General features: G+C 47.1%; 1 protein-coding gene across 13 annotated transcripts in view; it reads right to left on the reverse strand.

The window, feature by feature from the left end:
- fam222aa (family with sequence similarity 222 member Aa) overlaps positions 1 to 18,173 on the reverse strand; it is an 85,434-nt gene that overhangs the window by 45,004 nt on the left and 22,257 nt on the right. Inside the window, exon 1 of one of the 13 annotated variants that reach the window (XM_061817040.1) lies at positions 6,027 to 6,292. The exons of the other annotated variants lie outside the window; for them this stretch is intronic. The gene's annotated coding sequence lies outside the window, so the exon portion shown is untranslated. Of the gene's footprint in view, positions 1 to 6,026; positions 6,293 to 18,173 lie in introns of those variants that run through there. 13 annotated transcript variants of the gene reach the window in all.

Below are 18,173 nucleotides of genomic sequence, written 5' to 3' on the forward strand. Positions count from 1 at the left end.
GTGTATTTTTTGCACAGTGTATGTAAACCTCTGGCTTCAAGTGTACACGAGGCCAAACGTGGCATCACCTCGAACTCGACAGCGTCCTTAGAAATCCACGCACGTCACCATCCCCCCCAAATTAGCACCGCGGGGAGACCCTCATCACCGCCCCCGCCTGCTGGTGGCGGCGCTCTGGCATATCTGTTGCGGGGAAAAATATTTCACACTGCATGAATTATTAAGTGCGGGGCCAGCGCTAAGCAGTGCCGAGATAGACCCCGTTATTCACGGCTCTATTGGGTCGGGTGCGGCGGGAAAGCCGGGGCCGCTCGCCTATCAGATCGCCGGTGATAGACAATTTACAGTGAGAGAAGTTTTCAATTTATTCATTCTGCTGTCACTGCAGTTTTCTGCCTCCGCTCATTCCACTCCTCAAACAACACCCCACCCCCCCATCCCCACAACTCCATCCCTTCCGCACAGTCTCATCTCGCGAGGCGCTCCGCACACCTGAACCGACCACTTATCTGTGGCTGATACCGCAGCTCACTTTGTTTCCTGCCTGAGGAAGAAAGGTGGAGCTGAAACACATGTGCAAAACGACATAAGCAGAGCAGTTTAATCATCTTAAGTGGAGGAAAGGTGCGGCGGGCACACGCTGTGACAGCCGAGGGATTCGGCGAGCCTGTGGCGGCGCGGTGGATGACTGCGGCTTGCGTGATGAGACAAACGGGAAACAGACGATGAGGGTATTTAGTCGTGCTTCTTCCGAGGAGAAAGAGCAGGAGGCCCGCCCCATTAGATGCAAACCAAGCAAAGAACCCACCCAAAGACCACTCGACGTGTTTACGCTTCCAAAAGCACGAGAAGAAAAAAAAAGCTCACGAAAGCCTCGAAAATTCAAACACGCACTCATTTGTCGGAGTAATCGAATTTAATTGTGGTTGGGAATGCATCCCACACACACAGACACGAGGTTTTCCTTTTGGTCGGCGAAAATTTGATTTAACACCGAGCAAAGCCTCCCAAAGCCGCCAAATATGAACTCCCACACGCAGGCAGACAGCGGACCTCGGCGCAACTGTCTGGCAGACTGTGGCTCCGACGTTAATTACCGAAGGTGAACCAGCTGTCACAGCAGCCGCATATTTAGTTTTGATTCAAAGTCTTGAAAGCAGATGTGTCGTGGAACAGGCGGGCCTCGGAAGTGCACCGCTGCCTCGAGGCGTGCTTTTAATTCGTTCCGTGAACGTCGGGATAGGCTTCAGCGCTCCCGCGACCCCTTGTGAGGGAAAGAAACTGGGAAAATCCTAACTCAAGTGAGCATTTCCCATTGAAAACGAATGGAAATGCCATTAATCCGTTCCAGCCTTCCCCGAAATAAACAAAAATTGCTGTTATTTGTATTTTGATGAGGATAAATGACACACCTAATATTGCACTTCATGAACACATACAGTTATGATGTGATAAAATGGTTTTTGTGACATTGCATCAATGGAACGCTCCTTCTGGTGTGCACACCTTGGCCACACCAGGATAGGACATGAAGGACTGTATACTGTCTACTGAGGTGTGATTGAGGGTCTCACTTGAGTTTTCGGCAGCCCAAGTGTAATATGATTGGCTGCTGTGTGCATTCCTGCCTGGATGCAAGAGCCAATCATATTGGAGCGGGGCGTGTCTTGCATTGAACTCAAGTGGGATTCATGATAACGCCTCAATTACTGCACTGTAGCACTATTAGTTGTGAGGGAATGTGAGTACTGCTATAGAGTTCGTGCACGTGACGTCACCATTTTCACGGCGCCATATTGCCGGTCAAACAGAGCTGCTCGACATTGTGGGAGACACTGAACCGGAGAATATTTACAATATCCGAGACCTGGTGTGCTGGTGGTTGTCACAACAGACGAGACAGATATTCAAAGAGGTCATTTTATGGAATACCAGCTGAAAAGACCAGAAAATAGCGGTGGGTTAGTTGATGGATGGTGCGCAACCAAATACAGACGCCTGTGTAGCGATTGCTTCATTTCAGGTAGGAATTATTCTTCTCAATCTCAAATTGCCAAGAAATATTTATAATGCCTAGTTAGCTCATTTGAGAACAATCCGTATTTTTAACAACAACAAAAAAAACTGTCGCAGAGGTCCACGGAGGTTAATGTGTGGGCGTCATCGCTTCCGTGTAAGTTCCGTGGAGACGACTCTGTCCTCTTTTTTTTTTTTTTCTCAATCATAGTTAATGTTATGTAATATGAGTTGGTATAAAACCAGGGGTCATTTATTTAAATATTGGTATTTGTATTGAATACTAGCAGAAAATATCGACGGATTCCGGCAAAGGTTAACGTGTGGTCGAACACACTTACGCGTTCACGAGCCGTCAAAACCGTCACTATGTGGGATTTATTCCTATTGAGAACAGATCCAGCAACACAGTATTCGTATGCTTCCAGACTTTGATAAGCTTTCAAACTTTTCCATGTAAATCTCGACAACTTACTCACCAAATACTTGTGTAGATCCAGTTGTCCAAGACAAGCGGAAGCAAATTAACGGTCCTATTTCTTATCTGCAAAAACATCGACTTCGGCATGAAATACGGGTCCTCTATGTCGAGTTTATCTAGTTTTTATACATATCTTTGTTTATTTTCACCTTCTAAATGTCTAATGGCATCGGACAAGACTCTGGGCGTCGTGCTATGAGACATATTTTCGTGTCGTCTCCAACCGACTTAGCATTGAACAATGCTTTGTAGACCAGCAATATGGTGAGGTAAACAAAAGTCACGTGATTTTATGACGTAGGTGCACGAGCTCTATATTGCCTGTGTACTGTACATTACTGCTGGGTTTGTTTCTGAATTGTTACTTAAAGGGTTAAAGGTATGCAACGTAAATGGTAATCATCGTTAGCATTAAGCTAGCGGACTCAAAGGCCAAGCTATGGTTGTTTTGAATACAAAATACTTTGTTTTCATATTAAGCTTGACAGTTTGCTGGCACCGCGAAGTGAGTTGCGTTCACTGGCTCCGTACAGTCCTCATATGTCGAGTTTGTGCTTGCAAGTCAAAGCAACAACAACAACAAAACCATTTGTATGACGGATCTCGAAAAACCAGTCAGGTCACTCGCATCTCTCGAGGCAGTACTACGGCAGTGAGTCCTCCTCCACTATTTTAAGAAACAGCTACCGGAAGCTTCAAGTAGAAGAGAACAAGCAAATGACATTAGCAGATTTGTAGCTATAAATGCTCTCAAAGAGCTCTTTGACTTGTAGTAGTTACGGGCAGCTTCTTGTCTGCGATGCCCTTTGTACGCCTGATGCAGACGGGGGGCTGCTGCGCTGAATAGGTCTCGATGTGAAAGGCAGAGATTTGAGATAAATGTCTTTGCGGGCAAGGCCTTTGGCCTCTTCCCGATGACGCATTCTTACGCTGAAAACGCTTACCACCGCCTTTCACGTACACATCTAGAAAAAAAAACAAAACATTGCCAACAATCCCCACTGAGGGCAACATTTGTTTAGGGACAAGGTGACCCTGTTGCCTAGGGGGGCCGCGAACAGGCACAATGAAGGCCTCTCATCGCGCACACACCCAGCCGGTTGTGTTCAGAGTGATGACGGGCGGGAGGGCGGACGGGGTTGAGAGAGAGAGAGAGAGAGAGAGAGAGAGAGAGAGAGGGCGCATGGTGACACCCTGCAAATGCGGCGTTAAAACCCCTTTCAGGAAGCCCCCCCCCCCCGACACAGCCCCTTTTATACCCTCGCACAGACGGAGCAAAATCCCCGGTTGTAACCCCGAGTCACGCAGTCAACAGATGGAGCGGCTATTGAGTGAAGGATTGCGCCGGCGGAGGCGGCGGCTCCTCATCCGTCCCCGCTGGAAACAATGGGGCGCCGGGTCAAGAGTGCTTTCTCCGAGAGGAGGCGGTCGGGGGGGGGGGGGGGGGGTGTCACGGTCGCGCTTCCACACGGAGCGCAGCGAGGCCGCGGGGGACTCAGACGATCTTTCTCGGGTGGTGGGCTGAGGCCAGAGGCTGGTGGCAGCAGGCACGGCTCTCCGGCTGCTTGCTGGGGATCGTACCGAGGCGTGCGGAGAGGGAGGGGGGGGACAATGGATGGGTGGGCGGTGGGGGTGGGGGGGGGGGGGGCGCTTGTGTGAGAAAGTGGGACAAGCACGTTTGTATTCAAGCCACAATCAGACGTCCCTGTACACATACATGTGCAGAGGAGGCAGACTCGCAGCCAAAGACTTTACGAGTCGAGGAACCCAATTTGGCGAACGCTGCGGGTGGGGGGGGAGTAGAATCGCACAATTTCAGCCATTCATTCAGCAAAAGAAAACGATGATACGACTTATTAGACATAATTAATGATTGCATACAGGGAGTCCTCGGGTTAAAATGGTCTCGACCTAAGACGTTTCAACTTTACAACGCCCGTACCCCGTCCGCCATTTTGTTTGGCTAACGCTTGTCCGCGTTTCTGCGCTGGGAGTATCGTCGCAATTTCCGCCCTCATTTTTCGACATTATCGGCCCCAAAGAAGACAGCTGTGTTTTTTAACAATGCTTCTGCGAGCCAAAAGAAAATCCATGACCATGGAAACGAAGCTCGAGATCATTAAAAAAAAAAGATCGGAGAAAGTAGAGACACCAACACCACCAAGGCTTCAATCGGTCGACCGTGGTTATTAAAGACAAACCCATATTTTACCGCTTGTGAAGGGTTCCATTCCCATGTCGGATACATTGATCGCAAAACAAGGTTCTTTGATACTCGCCGAGATGGAGCGGATTGAGGACCAGGTTCCTTCGCACTAGCTAAGCACAGCCTCCCCTTCTTCTTCTCCATCCGCCTCTTAGCACTAATGCTAAGTACGTCATCTTGTTTATTTCCAAGTATTTTTATTTTTTTTTACAAAGTATTTTGATGTAAATTCTGTCTTTAATGGTGGAATCCGAGTTAAGTCGAAATTTGAGGTAAGTCGCTACCGTAGGAACGGATCTAAGTCGTAGACCGTGGACTCCCTCTGTATGTTCACAATTCGCAATTTTACCAGGGGTCTCCAACCACTGGGCCGCGGGCCATGTGGTACAATACGTGGCCACAGAGATAGGTCTGAAATTATTATCGATTTATCTTTTTTTTTTTTTTGGGGGGGGGGGGGGGCGATGACATTGACACGTTCTACTCCAGTTCTGTTGGTGGCACAAAAGCGCTTTCCAGCCAAACAAAAGGTTTACTGTGGAATCCTACATTCTGAAATTAATGCATTTTCTCTGAGGTATCATATCCACAAGCGTGTTGGAATGGGAGCCTAACGAGTCTGAGTTTTGCCCATCTATCCATCCATTTTCTTTGCCGCTTACCCTCACAAGGGTCACGGGGTAGTGCTGGAGTCTATCCCAACTGTCAACGGGTAGGAGGCGGGGTACGACCTGAACTGGTCGCCAGCCAATCACAGGGCACATAAAGACCAACAGCCGCACTCAAAATTACACCTTTGGGGAATTTAGTGTCCAATGAATGCATGTTTTTGGGATGTGGGAGGAAACCGGAGTACCCGGAGAAAACCCCACGCAGGCACGTGGAGAACATGCAAACTCCACACAAGCAAGGCTGGGATCAAACCCGGGTCCTCAGAACTATGAGGCCAACGCTCTACCAGCTGAATCCACCGCGTCGCCGGCCCACAGAACAAAAAGTTTGTCATTTTTCAGAATCCGAACACCAAAACATATACTCAGAGAATGGCGTGCAACCAAATTAAGACACAAAAAAGCTGCTACCCCAATAAAATTAGTCCAGAAGTAGCAAGATTTTTACTATTTATAAAAAAAAAAGCGATTTAATGTGAAAAGACCTGCATTAATAGTAAGAACAATAGTGTTACAGTGCTTGAAGTCAACATATATTTTGTCTTCAAAATGGAAACAGGCGCCACAAAGACGCTACGAATAGCGCACAACGTGCACGGTAGCACGCACACAATCGCTCTCGACAAAAGAAAGTGTATCATTTCCCACTGACCAGCCGTCTCGCTCTCACGTGGCACCGACCCGAGAGTTCAATAGTCATCCGGGTTGCACTCCCTCGCCGGGTTTCCATGGACGCACAACGAAACAAAGAAGGCGGGCGCGCATTGATCCCGCAATTTCAGGTTCTTGAAACGCCTCAGACGCTGAATAGCGCAGCCGCGTCATGCGCGTCCTTTAAAGTTGGCTTTAAGAGGCCATTTTGCACAGGAAGACATCCATTAGAGCCCATGGTGTCGGCGATTGTCAAGCAAGTGCAGAATCCAGCCCACCACCACCACAAAAAAAAAAAAAAAAGACTTCCTTTACCACTTGGGAAATGTTCACAAATCACACCTAATTAAACACAAAAGCTCAGCCCATGAAATTGGAGCAGAAAAAAAAAGCCATTAAAGTTCAAGCCGAGAAAGGTTTTGCACTTTAAATTGTTGTTGTTCGGAACCGTTTCCTTTATCCCCTCACTTTCAAAATACATCAACGCTTTTTGGAACAAACTGCGGTTTAAGCTTCCAATCGAAACAAACACACACACACACCAAAAAAATGTTCAAACCGTCCAAGCGCGCTGAAAGGCATCACGAGATGTGCTGTCACACAAAATGTCCATGGAAACAGAGCTTTATGAATATTTTTTTTCACACCAAGGATGAAAACCGAGACGTGCACCTCGGTGCCAGAAGAGAACCCAGAAAATTTGCAGGTGGGGAGGGGGGGGGGCTGTATTCAGGCGTCAATGCATCTATCTCAGCAGCAGCTATTAAGAGTTCTAATATTATTGTTCTTTTTTTCTCGCCCCACAATGAGCCCGATTTAGCCCCAGTTGGCCCCCCCCACCCCCCCCTTTTTTTTTTCCTATTCGACAAAGTCTCCCCTCGGTCCCCTCGGTTTTCGACAAATAATACAGCCGGGCTCCGGCCGCTCTTGTTTAGAAGATTAATAGTATGCTGTCTCGGCGGAGAGGCAATCGGCGAGCTTGTCTGTGACAGCAGAAAAAAAGTGCGAAAACAAGGCAAAGAGGAGAGCGCATTGTCACCGTCGCCGTCGGCCCCCGCCGCCGCTTTTATGCCCGGGCCGTCAGTCACGGCGGAGCCGAGCCGAAAGAGCGAATTTGAATGATAAAACGCGAGTCAGGCGCCGGCGATTTCCCTGTCATCAGCTGTTTGCTTGTGACCCACCACGGGCGGACAGACTCCACTGCGTCCATATGGTTCTTTTCAAACGCCTGCGTCTATGCCACGCTGTGTTTACAACACGTAAACTTGTTTTTATCCAAAACAATCTGTTGAATATCATTCATCTATGGATTTTTTTTTGTTTGTTTAAATTGCACTTGTCCTTACGAGTCGCTTTAATGTGCCCAAGAAACCCGAGCTTTCTCTTAGCTCGAGTATGAAATTTCAACTGACTTCACCTTTTTGAATAAATGCGCAGTTGCCGGACTGGCCCTGTTATTATCCATCCATCCATTTTCTTTGCCGCTTATCCTCGCAAAGGTCAAAGCAAAGCAAAGCAAATTTATTTGTATAGCGGATTTCATACACGAGGTAACTCAATGTGCTTTACGCGATTGAAGGCATTTGAAAACAAAGAAATAAAACATTTAAAATGGCATAAAACAATAGAAATGACAAAACCGCATACAGTGCAAGTAATATGATCAAAAAGTGGATATATTCTTAAAAGCATGAGAAAAAAGAAGTGTTGGATTTAAAAACATTCACACTTTGGTTGACCTCTCCTCTGTTGGGAACTAAATGCTGCTTCACCGCGTTTGCTTTGGACTCTGCCCTCCACTATTTGACCTGAGTCAATCGATCTCAGAGCTCTGCTGGGTTTGTACTCCGTAAACATTTCTTTCATGTATTCACGACCGAAATCATTTAGTGGTTCATAGGCCAGTAGCAGAACTTTCAAATATATTCTAAAGCCGACTGGACTTTAGGATTGGAGTTCTATGCTCTGACCGCTTTGTTGTGGTCAGAACGCGAGCTGCAGCTGTTTAATACTGTTTTTTGGGAGTCCAGTCAGAAGACCATTAAAATAGTCAAGTCTACTTGAGGTAAAAGAATGCATGAGCTTTTCCTGGTCTACTTGACACATACAAGACTTCACTCTAGATATGTTCTTCAGATGGTAGAAGGCAGTTTTTTGTGATTGATTTGCTACGATTGTTGGAATCAAATCAGAACACCAAAGTTTCGGACTTGGTCCTAGGGGCAGTTTAGAGTGTCCAATTCATGTTGCATGTTTTTGGGATGCGGGAGGAAACCGGAGCGCCCGGGGGAAACCCACGCAGGCACGGGGACAACATGCAAACTCCACACGGGATCCAACCCGGGACCTCAGAACTGTGTGTCCGACGCTTTACCAGCTACTCCACCGTGCTGACGGACCCTGTCATCATTAAAAATAAAATTACAAAAACGACCTCCCACAGTACCGTCCCCCCAAAAAATAATAAACCGAGGCACAAGGAAGATCACGACGCTCTCAAAAGTGCAAATAAATGTTCGGCTCATCCGTGTTTACTGGCACAAAAGAGCGCGACAGGCGCTAATGACAGCCCCACAGGAGATAAAGGGGAATAAATATAAAACAAGCTTTCTGCTGAAGGACTTAGAGAGAAAACAGCTGCTGTCTCCCTTTTTCTGTCTGCTCCTCCCGAGAGAGAGTCCCAAGCGAGCTCCCTGATCCTAGTTTGTGTCTGACAGAGGGGACCCGGGTTTCTGTTCATCTCGCATGGCAAGCCTCCTCCTACTCCATCCCCGCACCGCCGCTCTGCCGCCGGGAATGGGGGGGGGGGGGGCTACATCAAGGAGAGACTCTCCCGGTGGGTTCCCGTCAGTTCCAGGCCATTGCACTTTGCTCGCTGGGATTTTGTGAAGACACACACACACCCAGGTGCGCGCACACACATATCTACGCACGAGCTAACGACTATTAATACGCGAGATAATGTGCCATGTTTTTTATTGCCTCGTGGTCACATGCTTAAAAGTAGTCTGGCTACTTGGAATGTCTCATTTAAGACTTCCTTGTGACTGCGAAGCGAAAAAAAAAAAAAAAAACATTTCAAAGAGCTCGTTAAAGCGGCTAAAATGAGTCGGTCGCGTCGAAAGCGGAGGCCGCGGCACGCTTGACGCGGCCGACGGCGACGCGCCGCCAAAAGGCGTGACACACTTCCGCGGTCTTCGGGGACAAGCCGAGAGCGACAAACCGCCCTTGCGCCTTCGCGCTCTGCAGATGTTGCCTCAGAGAGAGAGAGAGAGAGAGAGGCTGACTGGCTGGCTGCTGTGACAGCTGGACAGCTGTTCTATAGACGTAGCCACAGAAGCATGGTGTGGAAATATGAAAGATGGCGCTGGGGGTGTAATCGCCTACATTTGCTCTATGTGAGTGAAGTTCCCGGGACGTGCAAAGCTGTCACTTTCACCGACGGCGCGTGAGCCTGAATGAGGAACCGGAGGGAGGGAAGACAATGTGCAGATGGGGGACGCGGCAGACTCCATTAACGCTATTTCGACGCAACGGATTTTCAAAACGTTCGTCCATCCGTACGCATTAAACCGGCATCAGATGAAACATTTAATTCGCTCGTGACGTGCATTGGAAAGGTTGTAGCTTTTCATCGTGAACAATTTGATTACAAGCATGACAGAACATTTCATAAAAGAAGAGAGCGGTGTATTCTAAAAAAGGAGAAAGCATAATTGGCTGACTATTAAACAAGCACCGAGGTCCTGTGATGTAACGCAGCTTAAACGGGGTTATGTTGAAATCATATACCTTTACAGAGCTCATGCACGTGACGTCACCATTTTCACGGCGCCATATTGCCGGTCAAAAAGAGCTGCTCGACAGTGTGGAGGACATTGAACCGGAGCAGAATATTCACAATGGCCGAGACTTGTTGTCCTGTTTGTTGTCACAACAGACGAGACAGATCTTCAAAGACGTCATTCTATGGAATACCAGCTGAAAAGACCAGAAAAGATCGATGGATTTTGGCAATTAAACTTGATGGATGGGGCCCAACCAAATAGACACGACTGTGTAACGATCACTTCATTTCAGGTAGGAATTATTCTTCTCAATCTCAAATTCCCAAGAAGTATTTATAATGCCGAGATGGCTCATTTGAGAACAATGCATTAAAAAAAAAAAAAAAAAAAAAAAAACGACAGTCGTCTCCAATGTACACGGAAGTGTGTCGTGGCCACACATTAAACTTTGGTGAACCTCTCCCCGACAGACTTTTTTTTTTTAATTTTTTTTAAGTATTTATTGTTCTGAAATGAGTCCAATCCGTATTTTAAAAAAGGAAATAAACCGTCGGTCACACAGAGGTTTAAGTAGGTTAACGTGTGGCCAGAAGACGCTTCCGTGTACGGGGGCTGAAGCCTATCCCAGCGGTTTGTTTTCTTTTTTTAAATACGCATTGGACTCATTTGAGAACGATGTATATTTAAAAAATAAAAATCCTGTCACGGAGAAGTTTACCAAATTTTAACGTGTGACCGCAACACGCTTTGTGTACAGAGGAGCTGACTCGCTGTCTTTTTTTTTTTTTCCAATCATAGTTTATGAATGTGAGTTTATGTAAAACCAGAGGTCATTTATTTAAATATTCGGATTTGTATTGAAAAAAATCTGAGTGGCTCCATTGCTATGTGGGATTTATTCTTGATTGAGAACAGATCCAACAACAATGTATTTGTATGCGTCAAGACCTTTCTACGCTTTCAAACTCTTCCGGCGAAAATATCGACTTCGGCATTAAATATGGGTCCTCTATTCCAAGTGTCTCTTATTTTTCTACGTACCTTACTTTATTATCACGTTCTAAATGTTTAACGGTATCGGACAAAACTCTGGGCATCGTGCTTTAAGATGTATTTTCACGTCATCTCCAACCGACTTAGCATTGAAGAATGGTTTGTTTGACCGGCACTTTCGGCCAGTGATGTGATTTGATGACGTAGGTGCACGAGCTCCTTACTCTTAAAATTCTCCAACTTCAAATGTCTGAAAACAAGTCAGCAATACTAAAAGGTGTCACCTACTGCATAAACAAAGTACAGATCACGAATTGAACGGCTTGGACCGCCGCCAGTCGGTCGCGCCGGAACGTTCGCTGTTCCCGAGCAGGCCGGCCCATTCATTACCCCGCTAAAGGTCAGCAATTTGTTCGACTCAATAAAAATGTTCATAAAACTAAGAGCTCAGGAGAGCGACGCCCCCGCTGGCCCGCGATCGCCCATCAAACTGCGAGCTCGCCAACGTGGCTATGCGAGTGGGCAGGTTTTGCAGAGTTCAAAGGTTGGAAAACAGCCGCGATGTGGAGGGATATTCTGTATCGCCGTGGCCCCGCGCTAATCCCGGTCAAACTCCACCAACTGCTCACAAATGTGGACATAAACACCTGCTGACAAACGTGCATTTCGCGCTCGTTGAAAGTCGGCTGACCTGCCACGTAAATGTAAAGCGTCGCTCGGCACTTTTTAATGGATGGCGGTCGGCTTCTGAAAATGTAAGACGTGTTATTTAGGAAGGAAAAAAAGTGATTACTGCGGATGCACGACTGGAAGTGGATACGGGTGGTTTATTGCTAAGCAACCGGTCATTATCCTCCAGAGTGGCGCGAGGTGACCGGCCATCCGTCTAACTCTGGTGGCTCGTCTAGCTCCGGTGCGCCCCCAGACCCCCCCCACCCCCCGCCTCACTCCATGCAACCGCATCCCTACTGCTCGCCCTCCGCCTTCCCCCCGCTCCCTCGCCCTCGCCGCTGTCTCCCCGTCCGAATACAAACAGAGATAAAGAACGCCGCAATCGCTCTTGACACACAAATAGGTTAACACAATAAAGCCGGCTTTGCCTGGCTCACTCGAGGGAGGAAAGCAATTCCAGCGGCAGGCAGGAGGTAATAAAACAGGGCTGGGGGTGTGTGTGTATGTGTGTGTGTGAGCGCAATACATGTCCTCATGTCAGTGTTCCTATGTTTTTGTATGTGAGTGGAAGCAGGCATCCAAGCTCTTTGGCCTCAGGGTCCAATATCGGCTGGATTTTCAACCTTTTCCTTGACACAAACAGCACGGTGGGAGAAAATGATGGGAATTTCAAGCTCCTCCATCATTGAGATGGAGGAAAAACGGAGTTTAATCTGAACAATATGGCTGACTCGCACCGGTCCGATGCAAATACCTGAATGTGCCCATGTGGGAGTCCGTTTTTGAAACAGTCTCCAGGTTGGTTCAACTCCCGCCACCAAGTCAACTGAATGGGTTTTATCTACGCTTATTGTCCCTGCTGCCAATAGAGCTCGTGCACCTACGTCATTAAATCACGTCACTGGCCGGAAGAGCCGCTCAAACAAACCGTTCTTCAACGCTGAGTCGGTTGGAGATGGCGCGAAAATACGTCTTGTAAATTTGTCCGATACCGTTAAACATTTAGAAGGTGATAATAAACGAAGGTACGTGGAAAAATGAGAGCCACTTGGCATAGAGGATCCATATTTAATGCCAAAGTCGATGTTTTCGCCGATAAGAAATTGGACTATCAACCAGCTACCGTTTGGCTAGGACAACTGGATCTACACGTGGATCTGGTGAGTAAGTCGTCGAGATTTACACGGAAGAGTTTGAAAGCGGAGAAAAAGGCTGGACGCCTACAAATACTTCGCTGCCGGATCTGTTCTCAATCAAGAATAAATCCTACATAGTGATGGAGCCACTCAGATTTTTTTCAATACAAATACCAATATTTAAATAAATGACCCCTAGTTTTACACAAACTTGCATTCATTAACTATGATTAGGGAGAAAAAAAAAAGACAGCGAGTCAGCTCCTCCATACACGGAAGCGTGTTGCAGCCACACGTTAAACTTTGGTAAACCTCTCCTTGACAGATGTTTTTTTTAAATATGCATTGTTGTCAAATGAGTCCAATGCGTATTTAAAAAAAGAAAACAAACTGCTGGGATAGGCTTCAGCCCCCGTACACGGAAGAGCATTGCGGCCACACGTTGAACTTCAGTAAACCTCTGTGTGACCGACGGTTTATCTTCTTTTTTTTAAATACGCATTGCACTCATTTGAGAACGATGCATATGAGAAAAGAAATAGTCTGCCGGGGAGAGGTTTACCGAAGTTTAATGTGTGGCCGCAACACGCTTCGTGTACATTAGAGGCGACTCCCTATCCTTTTTTTTTTTTTTTTTTAATGCATTGTTCTCAAATGAGCCATCTCGGCATTATAAATACTTCTTGGGAATTTGAGATTGAGAAGAATAATTCCTATCTGAAGTGAAGCCATTGCTACACAGTCGTGTGTGTGTTTTGGTTGGGCACCATCCTCCACGTTTAATTGACGAAATCCATTGATCTTTTCTGGTCTTTTCAGCTGCTATTCCATAGAATGATCTCTTTGAAGATCTGTCTCATCTGTTGTGACAACCAACAGCACGACAGGTCTCGGGCAATTTGAAAAATCCGCTCTGGTTCCATGTCCCCCACACTGTCTGGCAGCTTTTTGACAGGCAATATGGCGCCGTAAAAATGCTGACATCACGTGCACGAGCTCTATAAATGATAAAAATCTCCAGTTTTATTAAATTGTGCCGCACTTAACGCTCAACTGAAAATGTGTGGTGGCTTCTGCAATGACAATCCAGACCAGACAACATTGTTTTCTGCACTCAGTGGAAATGTCATTCCTTTACAGCGAGCGCCTCACAATCGAGTAATGGCCTCCTTTTTTTTTTTTTTTTTTTTTGTCACGGACACAAACTGTCCGTGGGAGGTGTGACAGCGAATAAGTGTTACGCGTTGGAAACAACAGAATATGCACCCAGCCACCGACAACGCAGCCGCCGGTCAGCACAATTGCCGATACGGAGCAAGTCGATAGCAAATTCCAAGACTGACCGCAGCGTGATCAAAGGCATTGAACCTTGATCCGTCCGACGCGTCTCCCTCCGGGCGATTATAGACCGGTGACACGGGTCGCACGTGGTCACATCTTTCAACACCCAGAAAGGGCGGACAAACCCCGATCCGTAAATGTGTTTATGTGTAATATTTATGACATACGGAACAGGTCGGCCGTTTGTTAACGCCCTCCCCGGTCTCAGGTAATCAAACGGCGCTGATGCAAATTTGGGGGCTTTTGTCAACAGGGAATAAATTACTAAAGCATGAAGAGAAAATATCTTATCTGTCTGATGTATTTCCTGCTTCTGCAGAAAGACACAAAGCCTGGGGGGGGGCAGGCGGCCAAAACGCAGGGAGATGGCGATTAGGATGATGTGCAGTTCCTTGTTCCATTAAAGTTTGATCTTCCTCAATAGCCGAGGAGAATCAGATATCGCCCATTCAAGATTAAAGTACACCAGCAGAGAGGGGCCCAGATTAATCAGAGGCCTGCATGAGATAAAGAAAAAGAAAAAAAAAAAAGCAGCCTCGCTTCTGGCGTGGAAAACGGCGGCAATAAAGAGTTTGCCAGATCATGTGAAACACAGCGAGGCACAATGGCGGATGAAACGGCGCGGACGGGCCTCCGCAAAAACACATCAAAGCGGAGCCTCGAGCGAGCTGGAGAGCGGGGGTGGGGGTGGTGTGTGTGTGTGTGTGGGGGGGGGGGGTGATCTAATAGCGGCCAAAAAGCGTCACTGCGGTAAACTGGTCGGGGTCGAAGAGGACACGTGGAGGATTTTCCCATGTCGCTCGCCGTCGCCGGGCTCCTTGAGCCTCGCCGAGATCAATGACGCTGGGGGCGATTTCACAGCGGGCCCCCGCGCCGTCAACCCAGAACAAATCAATGCGAGCATGAGGAAAGGCAGGAGAGCCATTGTTTTTTTTTTTTTTGTTTTTTAAAGGGAGCAAATTCGCAGTTGGGGAGCGTGTCAGATTTGTTTTTATCCTTCAGCCGGGAACGCTTTGGAAGGAACGCGCCTGGGACGGTGAGCCGGCCAAGATGTACAGCGCTCGAGCGCGCAAGAAAGCGCATCACGGCGGCTTAAGGGGTCAACGAGACGCTGCCCTCGGAGGCACAGCCCTTCACACTTGATTTTTAGGCATGAAAAAAGTGATTTGGGGGTCTAATAACTAGCGCTGCGGAGTCGATTGTAGCGTGAAGGACGCAAACGGCCTCGCGTTGTACTCATTAACCGCATATGAAAAGCGCTGGAGCGATTTCAGACGATAAAAAATGCACCGGCTCACCTTAACCTTTCCGTATTAAAGGCTACACATTAACCGGGATGTCTGCCGGGACGTGACTTTCGCTCGGGCCGACGGAACGCGAGAACCGAGGCGGAGGTGAGAAGGGCGGGGGGTGGGGAGGGGGGTGGAGGTCAAGGGTGTGTGGACGATTGGCACTGCGGGGCGATTCCCATTTTTGTGAGTGTTTTTTTAAGAGTCCAATTTGGATTTTTTTGGGGGGGTTTCAAGTCCAAGCTAGGCCTCTTCCGCATGTGGTTATAAATCTCTGACTTATCCCATGTGATGCAACATACTTTTCTTTCATCACATTCAATTACAACTTCATTTTTATCATCACCTTTCTTTGCTGATTGGCTCGGGGAATACGCTCTTCTCCTAGTGTGGCGTGGGGCATCAAACGAGGCAACCATTTCCATTATTGTTCTTTGCCCGGTAATATTGAGATAATAATGCTTTGAGTGGCATATAACTGCGCCACACGATACTGACGAGAAATTTTGCTTGGTATGATGAAGGTAAGTAAGTTCTATGCCAGAGTAAACAACTTTTCCGTTCGCCACAGTAAACAACTTTTCTGGTCAACTCAAATGTAGGGAAGTTAATACGTGCCACCAGGATTTGAATTTGACGTGTAAAGTGATCTCATTTTCAGTAATTGTATTTCTGTGTAACTTTTCAATGTAAACAATTCAACTGGCTCCAATTCGGTGTCTGAAATTCACCGTCTGAGCTACAAAGGCGGGGTTACTTCAGGTCAGAACCGAACAGCCAGCCAATCCAGTTACGCTTTCTCAGTATGTGACGTCACGTGACTAAGAAAGGGGAACTGGGATTGGCTGGCTGTTCGGTTCTGACCTGAAGTAACCCTGCCTGGTGGCACAAACGGTGAATTTCAGACAGCGACTTGTAGCCGGTTGTATTTCAATGCCGTGATTGCTCTGTCAGCGGCTGACTGGCTTTGGTTATTAACTTTTGCAAATGCTGGCTGTTGGGTTTTGTAGCACCAACTATGAAAGTAAATAAGTGCCACCAGGATTTGAATTTGAAACGTATAATGATCACATTTTCAATAGTTGCTACAATTCGCTGTCTGAAATTCATCGTCTGTGGCAGGGTTACTTCAGGTCAGCCAATCGCAGTTACGCTTTCTTAGTCACGTGACGTCACATACTAAGAAAGCGTAACTGGATTGGCTGGCTGTTCGGATCCGACCTGAAGTAACCCTGCCTGGTTGCACAGACGGTGAATTTTAGACACCGAATTGCAGCCGGTTGAATTTCAGACAGCGAATTGAAAATGTGATCACTTTCCATTTCAAATTCAAATCCTGGTGGCACATATTTACTCCAATGTTAAACCTCCGGAATATCACGAGAGAAAAAAAAAAAACGACAAAAACACGCTTCCCTCGCAGCGGCCCTGAACCGTCATTTGACCCCGACGTCCTGGAAACAGCGACCAGATGGGGCAGAAAATACCAGGCGCCGGTCCGACGCCCGTTGCGGGCGGATTGCCGCTAACTATGCAACGTCGTGTCGGGTTGCCTCTGCCTCTGCCCCTGCAGCTGAGCAGAGAAGACCTTTGCGCACAACCCATCCATGTAATGTCACATCCCATTTTCCCCGCACCACGCCTCATTCCCGATGACTGCTTGAAGGGTGTGTTCGTCCCGCCGCACCGGTGATTAGAGTGTCAAAGCTTTTGTTGTCTGCCTTTTCATGTCTCTATACATCGTGCGTGGCGCGAGAATTAGGAGTGTTGTTTTAAATCACGTCGCAGCGTCAAGCAAAAAGAAAGGCGGGACGTGTCTCTTTTGTTTGCCCGCGCGTGAAACTTTTCAGGAAATTAACCACTTTGATCCAGAGTCTAATGAGCAGCTTAGAGAGGAAGTGCGGCTTCGAGTTGTCTGCTGATGTTTGCGAGTTAAAAGACATATTTCTGCCTGTCTGGTTCAATGGCGTCATGGCTGTCGTGATGTCTGACATCTACAGAACGTATGGCCAACGGATCTGTCCTAAATGTTATTAATCAGCGTTAAAAAGTGCACGCACAAACGTACGCGCACGGGGAGCCGCGGCTATTTTAGTCATCTTAATTGCAAAAACCAGATTGGCCGCCTCGGGGAAGGTGTTGAGACAATCAAACCGTGCAAGGATTAAAGAAGAGATTAATATACAGAGCAGGAAATTAAACTTCAGCAACTTAAACGATATTCAAGAGCGCGGCTCTCTTTTCACTGCAGGCAGCTCGCATTAATAAGCACAGAATATGTTACGGCGGCCAAACCATCAATCAATCAATCAAACTGATGTGTAATTTAGGCTTCTTTCTAAGCGCGTTAACTCGGGTTGGTGCGTTGCTCAAAAGTTCTCGACGGCTGGGACCAGACTTCGCGGGTCGCGGATCTGATCTGACTTTTTTTGTTTGTTTACATTGCTTCGCCGTTTGAGGGGTTTTGTGGGAAAAACTGCAGACGTGTTTTACCGAGGGGGAGTTTGCATTCGGTTCGTGGAGTCGCGAACGGACGACAAAGTTGACAAAATCATCAGCGGTACGAGCTGCACTTGTGGTCTGCGTTTTTTTCTTTCGTTTTCGCATTTGCTGTTGCTGGCTTGCAAGTTGGAGCAATTGCTTTATTTTCTGTCCCCTAGTATGTTTGTTTTCTTCTTGAAATTAATGAAAAGCGCAAAACCCTCCCTTTAAGCATAATATTCGAGCTGTCAGGACGTCTCATGTAAAAAAACAAACACAAAAAGTCAAGAATTAAAAGCAAACTAACCATTCAAAAAAGTTGTGACAACTGTAAACTTGATACATGTTACGGTATATTATTCCGCAAAATGCAGAGGTGTGCACAAAACAAGTACCGGATATATATCGAAGCGTAGTTATGATACCGCGATACGGAAAACAAGTGAGC

The sequence above is a fragment of the Syngnathoides biaculeatus genome, chromosome 4, assembly GCF_019802595.1.
Source record: "Syngnathoides biaculeatus isolate LvHL_M chromosome 4, ASM1980259v1, whole genome shotgun sequence".
In the NCBI taxonomy this organism is placed as follows: Eukaryota; Metazoa; Chordata; class Actinopteri; order Syngnathiformes; family Syngnathidae; genus Syngnathoides; species Syngnathoides biaculeatus.